The sequence below is a fragment of the Callospermophilus lateralis genome, chromosome 8, assembly GCF_048772815.1.
Source record: "Callospermophilus lateralis isolate mCalLat2 chromosome 8, mCalLat2.hap1, whole genome shotgun sequence".
NCBI lineage: Eukaryota > Metazoa > Chordata > Mammalia > Rodentia > Sciuridae > Callospermophilus > Callospermophilus lateralis.
In genome coordinates, this window is record NC_135312.1 from 53,761,875 (window position 1) to 53,786,135 (window position 24,261).

The window sequence follows — 24,261 nt, forward strand, 5'->3', positions numbered from 1 at the left end:
TTTTGATCAGGTGCCTCTCTTTCCATCCTAATTTATGTTAAAGATAAAACTAAGTTTAGTATTTAATCACTTGATATTTATCAATGTATCTATAATATATTTATAGGGAAGCAAGTTAGACCTGATTCCCAGTTTGGTAATGACGTAACCTATTTTATAAATCATTTCACCTTTTATCTTTGTTTCTGCATCTGTGATCCATTTTTTTTTTTACATGGGATTTTAGATGATTGAGGAGAAAATTTTTGTATCTTTAAAAGATAGCTGAAAAGTTATTACCTGAGTATAAAGATTCAGTTTACCAGGAGTTTAAAATAGCTACCTGCTTTTCCCTTCTCAGACTATTGTTTAGAAATGAAAATTCTTATTACAGTTAAGAGATTTACTTAAACTATGTTTTTCCTTAAATCATTGTAGGTGGAAGTATAGTTTTTCTTAAATTTCTTTTCATTTTTATATCTTTTGTTGTGTGTATGTGTGTGTGGTGCTAGGGATTGAACCTAGGGCCATATTCACACTAGGCAAGTATCCTACCACTAGGGTACACTCCTCTTTTCATTTTTGTAGGAAATATTAGTAGAACATAGTGAATGATAAGTTTTTCTATTTTCTTTATTGTTCCTGCAGTGGAAATGAGTAGTTTTTGTCTGTCTGCTTGGTGAGTATTCAAACGAGAAACTGAAGCCAAAGTGGAGTATCTTAGCAGTTTTGTCTGTTTAACCTCACCTCTTATTTCTTGCCTCATTCTTCTTTCCCTACTTTCTGAATTAATTAGGCAGCATGCTAGTTTCAGTTTTAAATAAATCATGTATTTCTACTTTGAAAACATTATTATTGCTTTTTGCTCCACAGTTTGTTTTGTAGAATTTTGACCTAAGTTTTTTGTACCTTTCAGAGAAATCACAAATAAAAATGATTTTGCTTTATATGTAATATATCATGAAATCATTATCATTTTTTAATTGAACTAAGGAATAAAATTAACAAAACTTCCTTAATAAGGCACACTTCTCTCTAAACTACTTATGTGAGTAGTTGTAAAACTTTGCATGTATTCATCTTAGGTCTGTATATAAATAAAGAGTTTTTTTCCCCACCTAGATATTTAAGTTAAGGTATGCAGGTTTTTTTCCCATGTAATTAACCTTTCTATTTTATACTTTAGAAAAATTGTACATTTTTTTGAAATGAGAGAAAGAGTTACTTATTTTTAAATTGTAATTTTCTTTTTATGTAACGTTTTGCTTTTGGTTTCTTGTTGAAAGGTGATAATTCAGTGGATTAACCAATCCTGATGCACTGATGTTTGATTAGGGGACTTGATTTCAAATCAGTAATAACCATAAATACTTAAATTGTATCATGATATGTGTGAGCTTTGTGGTTGTTTGGTATAAATGAATTTGTCTATTGACTTATGTGTCAATAAATAAGTTTGAATTTCACAGACTGCTGAAGTTAAACTTATTAAAATGATTACATCTTTTTTTTTAGAATTTACATTCTACTTTTGAATAAAAAATTATGAATTTAAAAAGTTGAAAGTGGTCTATAAATTACATTGATTTTATTATGAAGCTTATAATTCAGTGTTCTTCGCTGACCTTTAAAAATGTTTAATGATTTTTAATTTGTGGAATTGAAAAGATGCTAATAAAAAATTTATTTCTTTGTCATGAATAAACAGTTGTACTAGTGTGATAGGGTCTAAGAATTAAGCCTAAATAAAGATGATATCCCTTTAAAAAAAAAAGGAATTGAGCCTAGTGATCCGAATTACTTCTTGAATCGAATCTTATCTTCCATTGGAGTATATGTATTACTTTTTTAGAAAAAATAAATTTTTAGTTGTAGATGGACACAATAACTTTTTTTTTTCATTTTTTTATGTGGTGCTGAGGATTGAACCCAATGTCTCACGTGTGCTAGGCAAGTGCTCTACTGAGCCACATCCTCAGTCTATGTATTTTAATAACTTTCTCTTCCATGAAGGTAATGTATAAGACTTGTTTTCGTCATCCAGAATTTTCTCTTCTGCTATGCCTGAAGCTTAGAACATTATATCCTGAGCCACCTAGATATTTTAGGTGTCATATTTTAAAGAACAGAGTTCCAAAATGTTTTTAAAATGGAGATATAAATTTTTTTACCTCCAGAAAATTGCTAGCTAAATTAAAACATTAAAGGGTTTATAAAGGGCTGGGGATGTGGCTCAAGTGGTAGCGCGCTCGCCTGGCATGCGTGCGGCCCGGGTTCGAGCCTCAGCACCACATACAAACAAAGATGTTGTGTCTGCCGAAAACTAAAAAATAAATATTAAACTTCTCTCTCTTTCTCTCTCTCTCTCTCTCCCTCCCTCTCTCACTCTCTCTTAAAAAAAAAAAAAAAAAAAAAAAAAAAAAGGGTTTATAAATTTTGGGGATGAGGGTGTAGCTCAGTGGGAGACCACATGCTTAGCATGTGCGAAGCCCTGGGTACAATCCTCAGCACCAAAAAGAAAAAGAAGTTGACAAATCTTAGTAAATAATAATCTACACATAACAAAATTTTCTCTCTTTTAAAAATTTCTTTGAAAGAATTTTAGAGTCACAAAAAGTTGCAGAAATATAATTTTTGTGTACCAATCATTGAGCTTCCTCCAATGATAACACTTTATTTAACCATTGTATATTAAAAAGACAAATTAATTTTGGTGCACTATAAACTACAGACCTAGTTTGGATTTTCCCTTTTTAAAAAAATCTGTACACGTGGTAAATGGGAGTTCATAACCCACTTGAATCAAATGTATGAAATATGATATGTCAAGAGCATTGTAATGTTTTGAGCAACCAATAAATAAATAAATAAATAAATCAGTAAACATTAAAAAATAAAATTTTTAAAGAACAGTTTTAGGTTCGTAGCAAAATTGAGCAGAAAATGAGAGTTCTCAGATAATCTCTTTACCCTTTACAATTCGCCCCCACTATCAACATCTACCAGAGTTGGTATATTTGTTATAACTGATGCACCTACTTTGATACATCATTTTCATCCAAAGTCCAGTGTTTATATTAGGGTTAATTTTTTTTAATTGGTAGTTGTAGATGGACAGAATGCCTTTATTTTATTTGTTTATTTTTATGTGGTGCTGAGGATCGAACCTAGTGCCTCAAACATGCTAGGCAAGCACTCTGCCACTGAACTACAACCCCAGCCCTAGGGTTCATTTTGGTCGAATATATTCTATGGGTTTGATAAACATGTATCTACCATTACTTCACTGCCCTAAAAAAAACTTATCTGTTCATTCCTCCCAACCCTGCTAAACACTAATCTTTTTACTGTTTCCATAGTTTTACCTTTTCTAGAAGTTGGAATCATATGATATGTAACCTTTTCAGGTTGGCTTCATTCATTTAGTAATATATATTTAAGTTTTCTCTGTCATATCTTGATAGCTCATTTCATATCTTGATAGCTCATTTCTTTTTAGGGCTGAGTAATCTTCCGTTGTCTGGATATATCAAATTATCCACTTACCTATTGAAGGACATTTTTGTTGTTTCCAAATATTGGCAGTTTGGGATAATGTTGCTATAAACACCAATTTGTGGATTTTTGTGTGGGCATCAGTTTTCAGTTCCTTTAGATAAATATCAAGGAGCCCAATTGCTTGATTGCATGGTAAAGATATTTTTAGTTTATTGTTTTATAAGAAACTGCCAAACCATCTTCCAAACTGGTTATCCTGTCTTGAGTTTTCACTAGCAATGAATTTGAGTACCTGCTCCTCCACATCCTTTTCAGCTTTTGCCCTCATCAGTTGATTTTGTGGGTTTTTTTTTTTCTTCTTTTCCTTCTCTTTCTTTTCTCTCTCCCTCCTTCCCTCCCCCCTTCCTCTGCTTTCTTCCTTCCTTTCTTTTTCAGTGTTGGAGATTGAAGCCTCATGGACACTAGGCAAGTGCTCTCCTACTGACCTTTACTCCAACCTGGATTTTGGCCATTTTTATGGGTCTGGATATTATCTTGTCTTAAGATGTTGAGCATCTTTTCATGTTCTTACTTGCCAATTGTATGTCTTTTTTGGTGAGGTGTCTATTTAGGTCTATTTGCCCATTTATTAATTGGATTCATTTTCTGATTGTTGACTTTTAAAAGTATAGGTTTTAGATAACATTCCTTTATCAGATTTTTTCTGGAAACATTTTTTTACCTGTTCTGTGATTTGTCTTCCCATTTTCCTAATGTTCTTGATGTTCTTTCACAGAACAGAGGTTCTTAATAAGGTCCTCTTTACGAGTTATTTCTTTCATAGATAGTGCTTTTGGTGTTTTAAGTAAAAAGTTACTGTTCTACCTAATACCTAAAGTCATTGAGTTATCTTCTAGGAATTTTATAGATTTTAATTTTACATTTAATTCTTTGAGTTAATTTTTAAAATGTTATAATTTCTATGTCTAGGTTTTGTTTTCTTTTTTCTTTTTGTTTGTGGATGTCTGATCTGGGCACCATTTGTTGAAAAGATTGTTCCATTGTATTGTTTTTGCTCTTTTGTTGGAGATCAGTTAACCTTATTTATATGGATCTCTTTCGGGGCTTGTCTTTCTATTCCATTGGTTTATTTATTTAATCTTTTGCCAATACCACACTGTTGTTTATTGTAGCTGTACAGTAAGTCTTGAAGTGGCATAATGTCAGTTTTCCAACTTTGTCTCAGTGTTGACTTGCCTATTCTGAGATTTTTGCTTTTCTGCATAAATTTTGAAATCAGTTTATCATTATATGCAAAACAAGTTGCTGGGATTATTGATTAGAATTTTGTTGAATGCATACATCAGGTTGGGAAGTACTGCCATCTTTTTTTTTTTTTAATCTTTATTTTTTATGTGATGCTGAGGATCAAGCCCCAATGCCTCACACATGCCAGGCGAGCACTCTACCTCTGAGCCACAACCCCAGCCCAGTACTGCCATCTTTACAGTATTGATTTGTCCTGTTCACAAACATGGAATATCTCCATGTATTTAGTTCTCTGGCATCTTTCATAAGAATTTTGTAGTTTTCCTTGGTATAGATCTTGTATATACATTTTTAGATTCATACCTAAGTATTTTGTTTTATTTTTAAGGTGCTAAAGTATAGTATTCCACTTGTTCCACTTGTTCATTATTGATCTGTAGGCAAGCAGTTGACTTTTGGTGTATTAATCTTGTATCCTGCAGTCTTTTACTATATCACTCGTTTGTTTTAGGAACTTTTTGTTGTTTCTTTTGACTTTTCCACTTTTCCACTTAAATGCTCTCATCATCTGTGAACAGATATATTTTTATTTTTATTTAATTCTCCAATCTGTATACTTTTATTTCTTTTTCTTGTTGCTTTACATCAGCTAGGACTTCAGTATGATATTGAAAAGTACAGTGGTGAGAGGAGACATTCTTGTATTGTTTTTTATCTTAATAGGACTACTTTGAGTTTGTTACCCTTAATATAATGTTTGCAGGTACTTTGTAGATGTTCTCCATTAAGTTGAGGAAGATTCCCATCTATTTCTATTTTGCTGAGTATTTTTGTTAAATCCTTGCATTTTTAAAAATAGCTTTATTTTATATATATATATATATATATTTTTTTTTTTTTTTTTTTTTTTGCTGAGAATCGAACCCAGGGCCTCACACATGCCAGGCAAGAGCTCTACCACTGAACCACAACTCCAGCCCAGCTTCTCATAGATTTTCAAATGTTTAATCAGCCTTGTATACCTGGGCTAATCCCACTTGATCATATTGTGTGACTCTTCATACATTGTTGGAATCAGTTTACATATACTTGGAAGATTTTTACCTCTGTGTTCATGAGAGACATTGATCTAGTTTTCTTGTAAAGTCTTTGATTTTGATGTTAGGAAAATACTGGCTTCACTGAATAAATTAGTATTCCTTCCATTCCTGTCTTTTAAAAGAAATTGCAGAGAATTAGTATCATTTTCCCTTAAATGCTTAGTAGATTTCACGAATGAATCAGTCTGGGCCTGGTGCTTTGTTTTGGAAAATTGTTGACTCAAATTGGAAAAACTGGATATCCACATTCAGAAGAAAGAAATTTGACCTTTATCTGATACCGTATATTTAAAAAACCAAGTCAAAAAATTTAAATGTAAGACTTGAAACTATAAAACTACTAAAAGAAAACAAGAAGCTCTATAACATTGATCCTGGTAATGAGTTTTTGAATTTGATCCCAAAGGCTTAGGCAACAAAAGTAAAAATACACATATGATTACCTCAAGCTAAAAAGCTGTACAGCAAAGGAAACAACTGCGTGAAGAGTGAAGAGATAACCTGAGAGAAATATTTGCAGTCCATACATCTAATAAGGAAGGGGTTAATATCCAAAATACATAAGGAACTCAAATCAATAACAAAAAAACCCAATTAAAAAAAATCAACAAAGGCCTTGAACAGAGGTCTTTTTTTTTATTTGTTCAAATTAGTTATATATGACAGAATGCATTTTGACACATCGTACATAAATGGAGTATAATTTTTCATTCTTATAGTTGTACATGATATAAAATTACACTGGTCATATAATCATATATGCACATAGGGTAATAAAGTCAGATTCATTCTACTATCCTTCCTATTTCCATATCTCTCCCCTCTATCTAATCCAAAGTAACTCTGTTCTTCCCTAGTTCCTGCTCCCTTATTGTGAATTGGCATCCACATATCAGAGAAAATGTTCAGCCTTTGGTTCTTTGGGATTGGCTTATTTCGTTTAGCATAATATTGTCCAATTCCATCCATTTATCAGCAAATGCCATAATTTTATTCTTTTAGGCTGAGTAATATTCCATTGTGTATATATACCACATTTTCTTTATCCATTTATCTGTTGAAGGACACCTAGCTTGGTTCCACAGTTTAGCTATTGTGAATTGAACACTGATGTGGCTGCATCATTGTAGTATGCTGTTTAAGTCCTTTTGGTATAAATCAAGAAGTGGGACAATTGGTCAAATGGTGGTTCCATTTCAAGTTTTATGAGGAGTCTTCATACTGCTTTCCATAGTGGTTTTACCAATTTTCAGTACCACCAGCAATGTATGAGTGTACCTTTTTCCCCACTTCCTTGCCAACGTTTATTGTTGATTGTATTTTTTCTTTTTTAAAAATATTTTTTAATGGGCTGGGGATGTGGCTCAAGTGGTAGCGCGCTCGCCTGGCATGCGTGCGGCCCGGGTTCGATCCTCAGCACCACATACAGACAAAGATGTTGTGTCCGCCAAATACTAAAAAATAAATATTAAAATTCTCTCTCTCTCTCTCCCAATCTCTCACTCTCTCTCACTCTTTCTTAAAAAAAAATATTTTTTAGTTATCAATGGACCTTTATTTTTTTATTTATGTGGTGCTGAAAATCGAACCCAGTGCCTCACACATGCTAGGTAAGCCCTCTTCCACTAAGCCACAACCCAGCCCTCTTTTTTAAAAAAAAAAAATTTAAAATATGTTTTCTAGTTGTTGATGGACCTTTATTTTATTCATTTATTTATATGTGGTGCTGAGAATTGAACCCAGTGCCTCACACATATGAGGCAAGTGCTCTACCATAAGCCACAATCCCAGTCGTGACAGATCTTTTTCTAAAGAAGGCTTACAAGTGGCCAGCAGAAAAAAAATACTTAATGTCACTAATCATTAGAGAAATGCAACTTAAAACCACAAGGAGATAACTCACATCTGTTAGAATGGCTATTATCAGAGTTGATAAGGATGTGGAGAAAAGGGAACCCCTGTACCCTGGTAGTGGGAAGGCAAATTGGTATAGCCATGGAAAATAATAAGGAGTTTCCTTAAAAAAAAAACTAACTAAAAATAGACAATATATTCCAGCAATTCCACTTCTGGGTATATAGCCAAAGGATTTGAAATCAGCATAATTGAAGAGATGTCTGCATTGTCATGTTTGCAGCATTATTTACAGCCAAGATGTTGAATCACCGTAAGTGATCAACTGATGAATGGTTAAAGAATACACACACACACACACACACACACACAGAGGAATACTATTTCACCTTTAAAAAAGAGGGAAATCACTGGGGGCAGTGGTGCATACCTATAATCCCCATGACTGGGGCTGAGGCAGGAGTATCGCAGCTTCAAAGCCAGCCTCAGCAACTTAGCAAAGTTCTAAACAACTTAGTGAGACCCTGTCTCAAAAAGGGCTGGGGAGGTGGCTCAGTGATTAAGCACCCTGAGTTCAATCCCTGGTGCCAAGGAAAAAAATGATCCTGTCATTTGTGATAATGTGGTTGAACCTGGAGGACATTATACTAAGTGATATAACCCAGTCACAGAAAGACAAACAATATATGATCTCACTTATATATGGAATATAAAACAAATAGAAGTAGAATGGTGGTTACCAGAGGCTAAGGGATAGGAAGAATGGGGAAATGTTGGCCAAAGGGTACAAAGTTTTGTTTTGAAGGGAATGGTTAAGTTTTTTGAGATCTGTTGTACAAAACAGTGACTATAATGTGTTATGTTTCAAAATTATTAAGAGTAAGTTTCAAACATTCTCATCACAAAAGCTAGTATTTGATATATGTTATTAGCTTGATTTAATTATTCCACATTATATACACATTATATCACTTGTACTCTACATGTGTGTGTGTGTGTGTAAATGTGTGTATATATATATATATATATATATATATGTCTATGTACAGTAAAAAATTATACTTTAGCAGGGAAAAAATCAGTAGTTATAGTCATTTGCCACATGAGGTCATTATATACTTGATTCTTTACTGTGCTCTGGCAATAACCTAACCATCATTATTTTGATGATGATTGGTTGGCAAAAGATAGGAGCTGATGAGAGGACTTTGTGTTGCCAGACTAAAAGCCTTACTGATTAATAAATACTTCATAGAGTATGATTTTATGTGTATATATGTTCTAACTTGAGCTTTTAGATTAAACATGGGCAGACAAAAAGATAGTCTACTACAAAACTCCCAGCTGATTCTCTAGGTATTAGATTGAATCATATTAATTGTAGGGGTTTTATGGAATAGTTCTAGATTAGGTAAGTATGCTTAGCAGGTTGCCAGGATTTAATGTTCTAATGGTCACTCATTGAAGACTGAATATTAAGAACTGTCTTATAAGACTTCACCATTTGCTTAATAATCATGTATGAAAAGAATCTTGTTATTCTATGAAACTAGGATAGATAATTATATTTTAGGAAAAAAGACTTACTTAAAGCTGTTGTCTAGAAAGTCAGTAACAGAGGAAGGAAAAAATTTGATCTTTCATGGACCTAAGAATTCTTATCTTCTGAAATAACCTGAACAGTAATTCCCTGGTGTTACTTCAAAACGTTGGTGGTGAGGAATCAATTTGTGTTAAAAAAATAAATCTGATCCCAGTTAACTATCAGGAGGCCGAGGCAGGGGTTCTAACATTTGAGGCCAACCTCAGTCCCTGTCTCAAAATAAAAAATAAAAAAGACTGCATATGTAGCTTAGTGGTTAAGCACCCCTGGGTTCAATCCTTCGTACCAAAAAAAAAAAAAAAAAAAAAAAGATAAATTTGAAAGTTATCTAGTATTATAATTTATGATCTTGGATCTGTAATACTTGATACGTCATGTAGTACTTATCAAATTAACAGTTTTGGAACAGAATAGTCAATATGGGCATAAGTTATTTTGTTGATGGTTGATATGGACTACTAAATTGTCTTAGCCCATTTTGTACTGCTTTAACAGAATACTACAGACTGTGTAATTTATAGAGAACAGGCTTTTTTTTTTTTTTTTTTTTTTTTTTCACAGTTCTGGAGGTTTTGAAGTCTAAAATCCAGGTCTTGTAAGGTTTGGTGTTTGGAAAGAGCCAATATCTGCTTCTGAGATGGTCCCTTGAACTCTGTCCTCCATAAAGGAAGAACACTTTTTTCACATGGCGGAAAAAGGGGAAAAGAACAAACCCAGTCCATTAAGCACTTTTTTGTAGCAGCACTAATCCATTTGTGAGGGTCGAGTCTTCAAGATACAATACCTCTCATTACACCCCACCTCCCAACACTGTCACATGAGGATTAAGTTTCAGCATGAGATTTGGAGGGAACAGAAACTTCAAACCATGACATAAATGAAATAAACTTGTAAAGTATGGTAGTTGACTTTTACTAGACGGACATTAAACTGCCAATTGAATATTGTCCTCTTTAGAATAGTTACTTTCATTTACTATATGTGTATTTCAAACATTATATCATTAGTCAAAACACTGTTGGATCTGAATTTAGAGTCTATGTCATATTTTTTTTTAATTTTTTTACTTATTTATTTATTTATTTTTAGTTTTCGGTGGACACAATATGTTTATTTTATTTTTATGTGGTGTTGAGGATTGAACCCAGCGCCCCACGCATGCCAGGTGAACGCGCTACCGCTTGAGCCACATCCCCAGTCCTATGTCATATATTTTTAAAGAGTTGGGGGGGCGTTAGATTTTTAAAAAATGGTCATAAATCACTTAGTGACAAATAAATGGATAAGATATGTGTCAAAGTTGAAAAAAAACTGCTTTAGATTCTAAAAAAGGTATAATAAGGCACTTAGATCTATTTTCTGGTTCACTATATGTGAAGGAAATTCATATTTGTTTTACTAATTCAAATATTTTTTACTATGGCAGACTCTTAAATTGAATATATAACCTCTCTATATGCTTACTTTGAAGCCACTTTGAAGTATAGACGATTCTGGGAGAGTTTTGTTTTTTGTTTTGGTACTGGAGATTAAACACTGGGGTGCTCAAATAATCTACATCCTGATCCTTTTTAAATCCCCAGCCCTTTTTTATTTTTTATACAGAGTCTCCCTAAATTGCTGAGGCTGGCCTTAAACTTCTACCTCAGCCTCCCAAGTCACTGGGATTTAGGATGGGCACCACCATGCCCTGCCCAGCTTCTGGGAGAGTTTTTTTTTTTTTTTTTTTAATTATATTCTATTATGTTTACAGTTGGTATATACCAGCAGTCATTGTTAAATAAAAATTTATCTGTAATACTTTTAACATCACAGAGGCAGCAGTAATTTTTTTTTTTAATGGTACTGGGGATTGAACCCAGGGCCTTATACATACAAGGAAAGCATTCTACCAACTGAGCTATATCCCCAGCCCAAGGCAGTAGTAATTTTGAATGTAGGCTACCAAGACAAAATGGTGACTACAAATCTTGACCTTGCTACTTACTGTCTTAACCTTAGGCAAGTAATGTCTTCTAATTTTTTTATCTGTAAGAGAGCCATAAATAAGTACCTACCTGTAAATAATGGAGCTCAACAGGGCTGGGGATGTGGCTCAAGTGGTAGGACGCTCGCCTGGCATGTGTGAGGCCCTGGGTTTGATCCTTAACACCACATAAAAATGAAATAAAGATATTGTGTCCATCTAAAACTAAAAAATAAATATTTTAAAAAACCTGTTTAACAAGCAACAACTTTCTCAATGTGACACTTAAAGCTCAGGAAATAATGCTAAGAGTTAATAAATGTGATGTCATCATATTAAAGAGCTTTTACACAGCAAAGGAAATGTGAAGAGAGAACCTACAGAATGGGAGAAAATCTTTGGTAGCTACTCTTCTAACAGGATTAATATCTAGATATATAGAAAATTCAAAATACTTAAGACCAAAAAACCAAATAACCCAATTAATAAATCGGCAAATGAGTTAAACAGACACTTGTCAAAAAAAGAAATACAAATGACCAACAAATACATGAAAAAATATTCAATATTATTAGCAATTAGAGAAGTGCAATAAAAACCACACTGAGATTTCATTTAACACCAGTCAAAATGGCAGGCACCAACAATACAAATGATAATAAATGCTGGAGACAATGAAGAAAAAAAAAAGGAACAGTTGTATACTGTTGATGGGATTGCAAATTAGTACAATCACTATGGAAATTAGTACGGAGGTTCCTCCAAAGACTAGGCATGGAACCATCATATGACCCAGTTATACTACTCCTTGGTACTTATCCCAAAGAATTTTTTAAAGCCATCATACTATAGTGATATATGCATACCTATGTTTATAGCAGCACAATTCACAATAGCCAAACTATGGAACCAACCTAGGTGTCCATTGATGGATGAATGGATAAAGAAAATGTGTTATATACACAATGGAGTTTTATTCAGCCATAAGGAAAAATGAAATTATGTCATTTGCAGGAAAATGGATGGAACTAGAGAGCTTTATGTTAAGGGAAATAAGCCAAACTCAGAAAGTCAAGGTCTTCTGTTTTTCCTCATCTGTGGAAGCTAGAGAGATGTGGGAGGCAGGGATCTCATAAAAATCGGAGGGAGATCAGTAGAGAACAGAGACCAGGGGGAAGTGGGGAAGTGCTGGGGAGTGATATTGGCTATATTATATTGTTATATTGTGTGCATGTGTGAATATGTAACAACAAATACCATCATTATGTACAACTATAATGCACCAATAAAAAATGTGGAAAGAGAAAAATAAAATAGTGCTAGCCATTATTATTAGTACCATTATTTTTCTTCATTTAATATCTTAGATAGTACAGGTATCTGGATGATTTGTACGTTTTCACAGTTATTTAAGAATTAATAAGATAGAAGTGTAGTAAAGTATCCTGATCTATTTTAATGTGGAAATTGCTATAGTATGATGTCATTTTTCTTCCTCAATCCCTCCCTCCCTTTCTTTTTCACGCGGATGCTGATCTATGATGGGGGTGGGGAGCATGGGAAGAATGGAGGATCTTTGGATTGGGCAAAGGGGAGGGTCGGGAGGAGTTATGTGGGTAGGAAAGATGGTGGAATGAGATGGACATCATTACCTTAGGTACATGTATGATTGCACGAATGGTGCGTCTTTTCACTGTGCACAACCAGAGAATAGAAATGTTCCACTTCATTTGTGTACAATAAATTTAAATTCGCTCTGCTGTCATGTACAACTAAGCAGAACAAATAAAAATCAGTCAATAAATAAAACATACATGTAGAGACGTTCATTCAACTATTGTGGTTACCCTCGGGGAGTGAGAATATTGTGGTTGAGTATCTTGGGAGAATGTCTTTGGTATAAAAATTAAACATTAGGCAGTTCATTTAATATTAAATTCATTCATTTGGCAATTATTGAGCTCCTATGGCATAGCAGGGACTGATAAAAGGAAAACTGTTGTTAGTAATTAAACTTCCTCTGAAGGACATTTAAAGCTACATAAAGAAGATTAGATTGCTTTTTTAACATTTTTCCTTTATTTTCATTTTTCTGTGCTTTTATGCTTCAAATGGTGCTGAATATAACTTTTTTGTAGTTTTATTAATGTTTCAGAAAATTATATTTTTTCCTATGTGAATGTAAAATTTCTAATTTTTAAATATAAAAATATTTTATTGTTTTCAGATTATAAAAGTTATAAATATTTGTTGTGAAAAACTCAGAATTTAATACTACATAATTCCAATGCTAAGAAATCTTCCTTATCTTGGAAAGCACATGGGTTTAATAGGCTATGATTTTTATCTATTTTTAAGCAAGGTACATAAAGATCTTTGTGTCTCTTTCTAGAAGATAGCTAGCAACAAAAAGAACACTCCGTATCTATAAATTATCTTGAAATTATATTTGCTTAGAAATTTATTACTCTGTTTTTGAAAAAAAAAAGGCCCATTAAAGAATATAGTCTTTGGTGGAATAGTGCAGGTAATACCTGGGTAATACTTCGATAAGGGCTAAGAAGAATGAGTGAGACCTTAGATTGCTCTGTTTCTTGGTGTCCTCCAGTTTTTATCTTATTATAAAAAAACAAAGGTACAGAAGAGAAGGGAGGCATTCCTAAATTAATGGGTCCTAAAGCAATATTTAATGTGGAACACTAAATAATTTGGAAAATCACAAAGAAAAAAGTACTGTCTTCTAGAAATTTTACTATATCCTTGCATTTTGTTGTGCATACATACCACCAAAATATATATGCCTATTTTCTGTGTGTTTAGAAATCTTTATCCTCAGAAACCAAAATCCTGAATTCTGTATTAGAAATGAAATAAATGATTTTTATACTGAGATTTGATTATCAGCAAAATTTATTGAAGCTTAACTTTTATACTAAATGAGAGATATCTGTACCTAACTTAATAGACAAACTGGAAGTTTAATATATTAGAATATGGGTATATTAACATTTTCCATTGATTTGTAATTTGAGATCATCTTCTTTCTTCCATTTAATCTCCAGTTGGCAATAACAATAAAAGTAAGTATTTTTTGGTTTAAAAAAATACAATATGCCCCTTTAAAACAATCTGGAGATTGCAAAAATTTTCAAATATGAAAATGGCTCCCTGGATTCCATAATGCAGACAGAATATTATTCTAGCCAACTATTGCCTTCCAGATTTATGTATTTACATTTACAAAGAAACATTTTTCCATTTTTACCAAGTTGAAATTATGCTATAGATTCAATTCTATGTCCTGCTTTTCCCCTTTATTTTACTGTGAAAACTTATTATATCTAAGTTACTCAAATGCATTTGACTCTATAATTTTTCATTTCATAAAGTTCAACAAATACAGAAAATATGAGAAGGAAAAGAAATCGGTATTCCTACCACTGAAAGAAAACCACTTACACATTACTATTTTTTTTCCAAGTTGTGTTTCTTTGCTACTATCCTTCAAATAAAACTTAAGCGTTGGTAGTACTCCTTACTTATTTTTTTTCACCTAATGAATAATAATCTTGAAAAATGAATCTCTTTAAATAAATTTTCATTATTTAATTACTATGATTAGGAAATTCATATTTTTTACATTTTGTATGACTTTTTTCTTCTTTCTTTCTGTCTCTTTCTCTTTCTTTCTTTCATTTGACATTAGGGTCTTTTACTACTTGTCTTAGGCTGGTCTCGAACTCCTGGGCTCAGGTGGTCCTCCTGAAGCCTTTCAAGAAATGGACCTACAAATATATGTCATCATGACCGGATTTGTAGAACTTTTGCATTTGCAAAGGACCACTAATCTAAGAAAATTTATTGTAATATTTTTGCTATAAAATATATTTGTGAATGTTAGCATGTGTCTATTAGGTGAGCCCTAGCTCATAGTTTTCTTTTCAATGTTTTTAGTTGTAGATAGACACAATATCTTTATTTATTTTTATGTGGTGCTGAGGATCAAACTTAATGCCTCACATGTGTGAGGTGAGCGCTCTACCACTGAGCTACAGCCCCAGCCCGCTCATAGAAATAATCTGTGAGGTGAACAGAAAGCCTGCATCCTGGGAGCAAATTTTTACCCCTCACACATCAGATAGAGCACTAATCTCTAGGGTATATAAAGAACTCAAAAAGCTAAGCACCAGAAAAAACAAACAAACAAAAAAACCCAAATAACCAATCAACAAATGGGCCAAGGATCTGAACAGACACTTCTCAGAAGAGGATATACGATCAATCAACAAATTTATGAAAAAAAGGTTCATCATCTCTAGCAATTAGAGAAATGCAAATCAAAACTACTCTGAGATATCATCTCACTCCAGTCAGAATGGCAGCTATTATGAAGACAAACAATAAGTGTTGGCTAGGATGTAAGGAAAAATGTACACTCATGCATTGCTGGTGGGACTGCAAATTGGTTCAGCCAATATGGAAAGCAGAATGGAGACTCCTTGGAAATCTGGGAATGGAGTCACCATTTGACCCAGCTATTCCTCTCCTTGGTCTATACCCAAAAGACTTAAAAACAGCATACTACAGAGACACAGCCACATCAATGTTTATAACAGCACAATTTACAATAGCTAAATTGTGGAGCCAACCTAGATGCCCTTCAGTGGATGAATGGATAAAAAAATGTGGCATATATACACAATGGAATTTTACTTAGCAATCAAAGAGAACAAAATCATGGCATTTGCAGGTAAATGGATGGCGTTGGAGAAGATAATGCTAAGTGAAGTTAGCCAATCCCCAAAAAACAAATGCCAAATGTTTTCTCTGATATAAGGAGGCTGACTCATAATGGGGTAGGGAAGGGTAGCATGGGAGGAATAGATAAATTCTAGATAGGGCAGAGGGATGGGAGGGAAGGAGAGGGGACAAGGGATTAGCAAGAGTGGTGGAATGTGATGGACATCATTATCCAAAGTACATGTATGAAGACACAAATTGATGTCAACATACTTTATATACAACCAGAGATATGAAAAATTGTGCTGTATATGTGTAATAAGAATTGTAATGCATTCTGCTGTCATTTAGTTTTTTTAAAAAATAAATAAATTTTTATTTAGCTCACAGTTTTCGATGGCTTGTTTCCATGTAGAATATCATGACTTAATCATGACATAGGCCTGAGTCATTCTTGAATTTGACATTCCACTTTTTTATTATTATTATTTTTAGTTGTAGATTAGACACAATGCCTTTATTTTATTTGTTTATTTATTTATTTATTTTTTTAAAGAGAGAGTGAGAGAGTGAGAGAGAGAGAGAGAGAGAGAGAGAGAGAGAGAGAGAGAATTTTTTGATATTTATTTTTTAGTTATCAGCGGACACAACATCTTTGTTTGTACGTGGTGCTGAGAATCGAACCCGGGCCACACGCATGCCAGGCGAGTGCGCTACCACTTGAGCCACATCCCCAGCCCCTTATTTGTTTATTTTTATTCTGAGGATCGAACCCAGTGTCTCACACATGCTAGGCAAGCGCTCTGCCACTGAGCCACAACGCCAGCCCTTCACTTTTTTTTTTTTTTAACCCATAACCTTTATTTTCTAGCTTATTTATTTATTGTGGTGCTGGAGTTTAAAACTAGGGGTACTTTACCACTGCATTATGTCCTTAGCTCTTTTTAAAATTTTATTTTGAGACAGGGTCCTGATAAGTTTCCCAGACTGGCCTTGAACTTATCATCCCTTTGCCTCAGCCTCCTGCTTTAGCATCCTGAGTAGCTGGTATTACAGGCATGTGTCACCATCACACCTGATTTTTACTTATTTTTTGTTCTTTGATCACCAGCTGAAGCATTTAGCTTTCATTCTCAATTACGACTGCTTAAGGACATTTTCATTATTTTTAAAGTTACCTAATATAAGATTAGCTGATAGCGTTTTTTATATGCAGAAGCTGTGCTAAGCATACTCTGTAAATTACTTGCTCCCTCGCCTTACCCTTACAAATTTTGTGCTTTGGCAAAATCACAATTTTTTGCATATTAATGGCTTTATAGGTTGCCATCCAATTGCAGAACTTTTAAATGTTAGATCCTTAAATGCCTGTTTATGTTGGAATCTTTAGTGATATAATTATGAGACAGGATGGGGAAGAAGGGAGAGAGAAAGAGAAAGGTGGAATTTGAAGATCTGCCTCTATTTACCTGGGCCTTGGATAAGCTTTTAACTTTGGTGAACCTCAGTTTCCTCATTTTTCAAATTGTAATGCCAGCACCTTTCCAAGGCACAGGTAAGTAGAGGTTTACCTCTATTTCCAAGTTTGTTATAAGGAACAAATAGCATAAGATCTGTAAAAGGACTTTGTAAATTATGACATGTACACGTTAATAATTATTATTCAAAGAGCTCCAGGAAAGATAAATGAAAGGCAAAGTCAACTTGATTTTCGTGTTTTGGTCAGTTCTTTTTTCAGAACTAATGGAAGTTGGGCATGGTAATCTTCCTATAAGAAATGCAGAAATAACTATGTCTTGACTTTCACATCTTCTGTAGTCTAATGAAAATTTTTCTGACCACCTTTTTAGACCTTAGGGCACAGGGAATATAATTCTTTTTGTATTATATTAATTTTGAGAAGATAATGCTAATTCTTAGGGGAAAAAAAGAGCAAAGGAAAGATGGTATATCTGGCCACTACCACCTGCTATTTTTATATTGGCTAGGAAGCCCTATTTGGCTGCCTTTACCCATCTCATTTGGCAACTCTTGAGCCTGCATCTTTCAGAAAATATAAGAAGCTTAGAAGGTGGAAAAGTGGATTTCTTTGATTTTCCAGAAGCCATTGCTGAAAAAACATCACCACCGACAATTTGAAGGACATTGACTGTAAGTAAAATAGTAAGTGTTTTCATTTAGTGGAGTGGGCATACGCAACACAAAATAAATGATGTGTTTCTACCTTTTCTGCCTTCAGAGGGGGTGAAGAGGCGATGAACCTTCTATGCTAATTTGATTTTCATCCATTATCAAGAGAAATATTAATTTAGAGAAAGAAGCAAATACTGTGCGTACATACAGAAACTCATACATTTTTATGGCTTTTTACAATAAAACCCTTAGGAAAAACCGTAACAATGTGAATGCCAAAGAAGAACACAGAAACCATCTTGGAAATAACAGATCTTAAGGTTAATGTATTAAGTTCAATGAATTTAAAAGATAAAGAATTAGAAGATAAATTGAAAAATTTAAGTGTCCATATACTTAGGTAAAGGACATACATAAATGGATCAGTTTTAAATGAGCATATATGTGGGCATTTTACAAATAATAAAATTTAAAAATTTTATTTGTAGTTTGTTATATAAAGTTCTAAAATATTTTATTATTTGGTATAGTAATGTACCAAAAATCTCTCTTTTTATGTGCCATGAAATGGAGTTTCTTTTTACCTATATTATTATTTTATTAACTTCCTACAATAATTTTGCTTCTTGTTAAATCATTTTTCTTTAACTGAAGAATTTTATTAAATGAGTTAAATGCTAAGTGCTCAATCAATATTACTATGAGGTTTTCTATGATAATTGATTGTACCTGGTATTTTTAACATGTGCAGAAATTTTAATAAGATTATATTTGAAAATCCATTTAAAGCCAGTCCTAGTCTGTCATATAATTATTTTACATAACTGTATTTAAGATAAAATTTACTTTTTCATAGCAGTCCAAAATTGATAATTTTCCTTCTTCTCCCAAGGAGTTTGAGAAAAACTTTCATTGTTAACTGAGTTTTATGTGTAGTAATAATGTAAAATAATTTTGTCTACTAGGAGAGGTTTTGGATATATTGCTCTATTTGAATTTGTGACTATGACATCAGTGATATGTAACAGAGTATCTACTTAGAATGACTTAAATTCAATTTGTTTTACAGACTACCTTGCTGTAGTTCAGGGAATATTTGTAAAGTCTTTTATTGTTGACAACGGACCTTTACATCCTTTAATATTTAGTCTTCACAATAACCCTGGGAGGTAAATAGTAGTATTTTTCTCTTATAAGTAAGAAACCTGAAGTTTGGAGGTCACATTTGTATCTGCCAAGGTTTTTAACAAGAGACTGGATCACTAGAAAGAATTCTATAGAACTGATGTCTTCACAGAGAAGGATTAAAAAAAAAAATCCTAGGTGGTCTTTTGAAATCCACGTCTCTGTGATTCCCAGAGTTTTAGAAAGGCAGTATGGTTAGTAGAAAGCCTACCAGAAGGCCTGTATTTACTATATCCTGACCTTGAGCAAGTAATTCAGTCTCTGAACCTTAATTCTTTATCTGTAAAACAGGGGTGATTTTTTAAATAACTTGAATATTCCTGAAAAGATGAAATGAGATAATATAGAAAAGGGCATGCTCTAACTGCTTAGCGGTAAAGCTATTGTTCGTAAGAACAATTCCAAATACAGTAGTCCTTCCAATATCCCTGAGTTACTGCATAAACCATTATAGCCATGTCTTTGAAGGGGAGTACAATGCTACTAATCAACACATTTTTGGTGAATTAGATAAAATGAATGGTGCATTTGTTGAAGATTTTAAGTATAGAGGAGGGAATTGGATAAAATAGAACTTGTGGATATATTTTGAAATGGAAACAAAAATCACAATTAAAAGGAGTAAGAAATAAGCCAGAACCTAGCTTGGAAGCAAAGAATGTGAGAACCATTTGGCTGAACACTGGGCACACAGTTTTAGGACCAACCACATATCAGGGATGCTTCCAATAATCTGTGTGGTTTGTGGACATGGACAGTTTCAGCAGTGGAGTGGAATGGCTCACATTGAACATGGGCTTTACAGTCTAACTGTCCTAGGTTAAATTTTGGCTGTGTCACTTGCTAGCTCTGTCGGATAAGTTATAAGTTAACATTCTTATGTCTATTCTGGAGAATGAAAATGATAAATCCTATCTTATGGATTTGTTTTGAAGATTTAATATGATACACATACAAAGTGTTAACTTGTATTTTCTGCATATTACCTCCTTTGCTAACAAAAATATATAACGTGTATAGATAGGAATTTTGTTTTGTCTCTGCACCTGGTATATAATAGTAGACCCTCAAATATTTGTTGAATGACTCAACAAATGAAATTTATCAAGAGTATCTGTACATCCATAGGCCTCGCTGAACAATGTGAAAAAAAATACTCCTAATGTACAGTGGCATATATAAGATCTTTATCATGATCCCTTGTTGTTTAAAATTCTATTTCATCTATTGTCCAATCATTTAAGTAACACTTAAATGTTTTATGTCATTATAGTAGAGAGTAGTATTTATCCATTATCATCCAGTCCAATGCTATGGTTGTAGCAGCACTTGACTGGAATAAGAATGTGTGTTATGATTTACTGAACACCATAACCAGGAATATGTATTAGATAATGGTGATTGGTGAATGAAATTTATACTTGTAATGGTAGGATTTTGGCTAAAGATGTTGGCTAAAGATGAGAGGTTAGTTTCTTCAATTAATATTTATCAAATGAAAGTCTGAAAAACATATTAATGGTCAAGGAAAAAAAAGATCTATATGAGAATATGATCTCTTCATAGAACAAAGGGTACATGATGGTAGTTATTTTGAAGTAATCTTTGATAGACATGATGTCTCTTGATTCTGATCTTTGCACATACCTTTGGAAAATTTCCCTTTTCCTTATTCCATTTTTTTCACTTGCTATATCTTATTCCTCTCTCAGTTTTCAGCTCAATGTCACTTTCTCCAAGAAACCTCTGTGACCACCTTGAGTCTCTCCCCTAGATTCCCATAGTGCCATATACTTTCTCTGTTAAAATACATATGAAAATATGCTCTAATTGTCTGTTTAATTTTTTGTGTCCCCTACCAAGTGATAAGTATATGAGCACAGGAGTTATATGTTTTATTCATCATTATTAGTGCTTGGTACCGCTTTGAATAAGTGAATGAAAAATGATGAATAAGAAAGGAAAAAACCTTCAAAAAAATAGTTGTCATTTACTGGATATCTTTTAAGTGACTAGGCCTTAAAAGATGTTAATATTTAATCCTTGCAACAATTCAGATGGAGTAAATGAGGTTGAAAGGATTTAATACGGTCAAAGCAATGCTTAGATTTGAGCCAGGATCTCTCTGAATATCTATGATCTTTTCTATTTGGTGATAATGCCTTTCTCATACTTTACATCAATATAGGTAATTAAAGATTGCAAAACTTCTTTACTCCTTACAACAGTCTTGAGAAGCTAGTATTACTTCCTCCGACCCCCTACCCCCATCCATTTTATATCTAGTGAAGTGAAAGCCATGGCTTTCCAATGAGATATTCTGGATGTGGGTGATTTCCCTTTCCATGATAGCACAGCTATCTCATTCTAAAGGATTCAAAGGTCTAAGGCCTTTAAAAAATGGTGAGGTGGTGAACGTTTAAAAAATAAGGAATTTTAAATTCATAAACAAGTAAAATCATTCCAGATAGAAATATTTTAGCAAGGATGAAATAATTTCTGTATTTTCTTTATCATTTTTCCCCAAGAGACAAATTAATGAAGTTGGGAATAATTGCTGTTAGTACTATCAAGTTCTTTCTTCTCTTTGATACCTGGTTGTTTCTTGGTTTCATATTGCTATAAGCTCAAAATTTACTGAGTTCTTACAGAAGAGACTACTGCTTATGGAGGAAATGGTGCTCTGGGTGAATTTGATGCAGCACCTTCCTAATTGGCTCTCCTTGCATCAGTTTGTTTTGCAATTACTCTGCTAATCCCATACTCCTCAAATTGCCGCTTCTGGAAAGAGGAGGCTTAATGGGAATGCCCAAGAGGTCATTGACTTTGGCCACCCTTGGCCTATGACTTGGCTTTGCTTTTTAACCTTCCACCAAAATTACTTCTGTTTAGAGGAAAGGGAGTAGGAATGAGGTTAGTGAGGAGAGTGGTATTTTTGACTGAAAGAAGAGAAGGCCTAAAACTAAGGGAAGCAATTTTCTATTTCTTCCCCCAAATGGAGAAGTCCCTTACACATGCAGAGAAAAGAAAATTAAGAGTGAAAAGAAAAACAAACCTATATTCTTGGTGTTGTCATAGTGTTTGGCAGCTGCTTTACCACATAGATCACTGGACTGTAGGACAATAAAAATACCAAGTATCAAAAGTAAAGAGTATTTTTTAAAATTTCAAAACCCATTTTGAAAGCAGATGATAGTTTTCTAAAACTGCAATTAATCAGAATTATAGTATAATCTCTTAAGAGATTAGATTAGATTTAAATAAGAGCCTTACAAACAATTGTGATTTGAAAATACATTGCTCTAAAACAAATATAATCTTAACATATATCTTGATTATTATATATTTTGTTCTGCCTTTTACTGTTCTGTAAATATTTGATGAAGCCACAGTTCATTATTTACTTTTCTTTGATCTCCCCACCAGCTAAAAATATTTGTGTTTCTGTTTTCCTTGTGACTTTGCGTTTGTGCTATCTGGCATTGGAATTTTGTTGAATCTGTGTATATCTGTGGAGGAAAAAGAGAGGAAAGTGGATAATGTAGGCCCAAATAGGTTGTGGTTGAATAGAAGGAAATCCAAGGCTAGGTTGAAAGACTTGAGGTACAGGGCTGGGGTTGTAGCTCAGTGGTAGAGTGCTTGCCTCACATATGTGAGGCCCTGGGTTTGATCCCCAGCACCAAATAAAAATAAAATACAGATATTGTGTCAATCTACAACTAAAAATTTTTTTAAATTGAGGTACAATTTATATAAATTCTATAAATCTAAAACATCCAAATATACATATACATCTTTCTAACCACTATCCAGATTAAAATACAGAATAGTTTCAGTACCATAGAGGTTTTTGGTGCGTCTTCCTGGGCATTACCTACTCCCAAGGATAACCACCCTTCAATTTCCATTACCATAACTTAGTTTTGTCAGAACAACCATTTTAAAAAAATATGTATTTTTTTTTTTAGTTGTAGTGGACACAATACCTTTATTTCACTTACTTATTTTTATGTGGTGCTGAGGATCAAACCCAGGGTCTCGCACAGGCAAGGGGAGCGCTCTACCGATGAGCCACAGCCCCAGTCTCAGAACAGCCATTTTAAATGGTGCTTTTCATGCAAAACATCATGAAATAAGAAGGACTGATATAAAGTTTGGGAATAGAGAATAAGTTCAAATCCTTTGGCATGACATGTGAAAGTTGGGTGTCTCTGCTTTATTTTCAAAGGACAGATATTCCCAAGATTCTATCAGTTCCACATTGTTCAGAGGGGCAGGGTTTGTTTTTTTTATTTTGTTTTGTTTTTCCTCAAATGTCCACCTCCACCAGGAAGTCCAAAAGCTGCACTCTGAGTTTCCTCCTCTCTTCAAGGGATACTTTATAAGGGTGTCCAGTTTTAGTGGATGACTAATGTCCACAAGCAAAGCCTCACTCCACACTTGAGAAAAACTCACCACTGAACCCTTTTATTTCTACTCTTGGACCTTCTTCCCCTTCCCAGTTTGCAGGGGCCCCCAGTCCTGAAGCCTAGCCTGTGTGCTTTCTATTCTTCTTGTCCTTTATCTCGGTTCCAGGCCTTTTCACTCTTTGGAAATAACAAAAGCTGAAAACATCTATCCATTCTTATTTTTATTTATTTATTTATTTTGTGCTTCTGCTTTTGGAGGTAGGGAAAGATAACAAGAGAGGAGGAAAGAAATCTATACATAAGAATATAAAAATTTTTAAAAAAGAATGCAGAAATAAATACTTCCACCATATACATAAAATCACTTATGATGTGAGCCTCAACTCTCTACCTCCTTTCCAATCATTTTCCTGCTTCATTTTAAGAGATATTTCAAAATTCTTTCCTAGATGAAGTTTTTCCCTATGTCCACAGGCTGTTGGTTGCTCTTTTCATTATTACAGCAAAATATTTGTTCACATATCTGCCATAGCCGTTATCACTTAA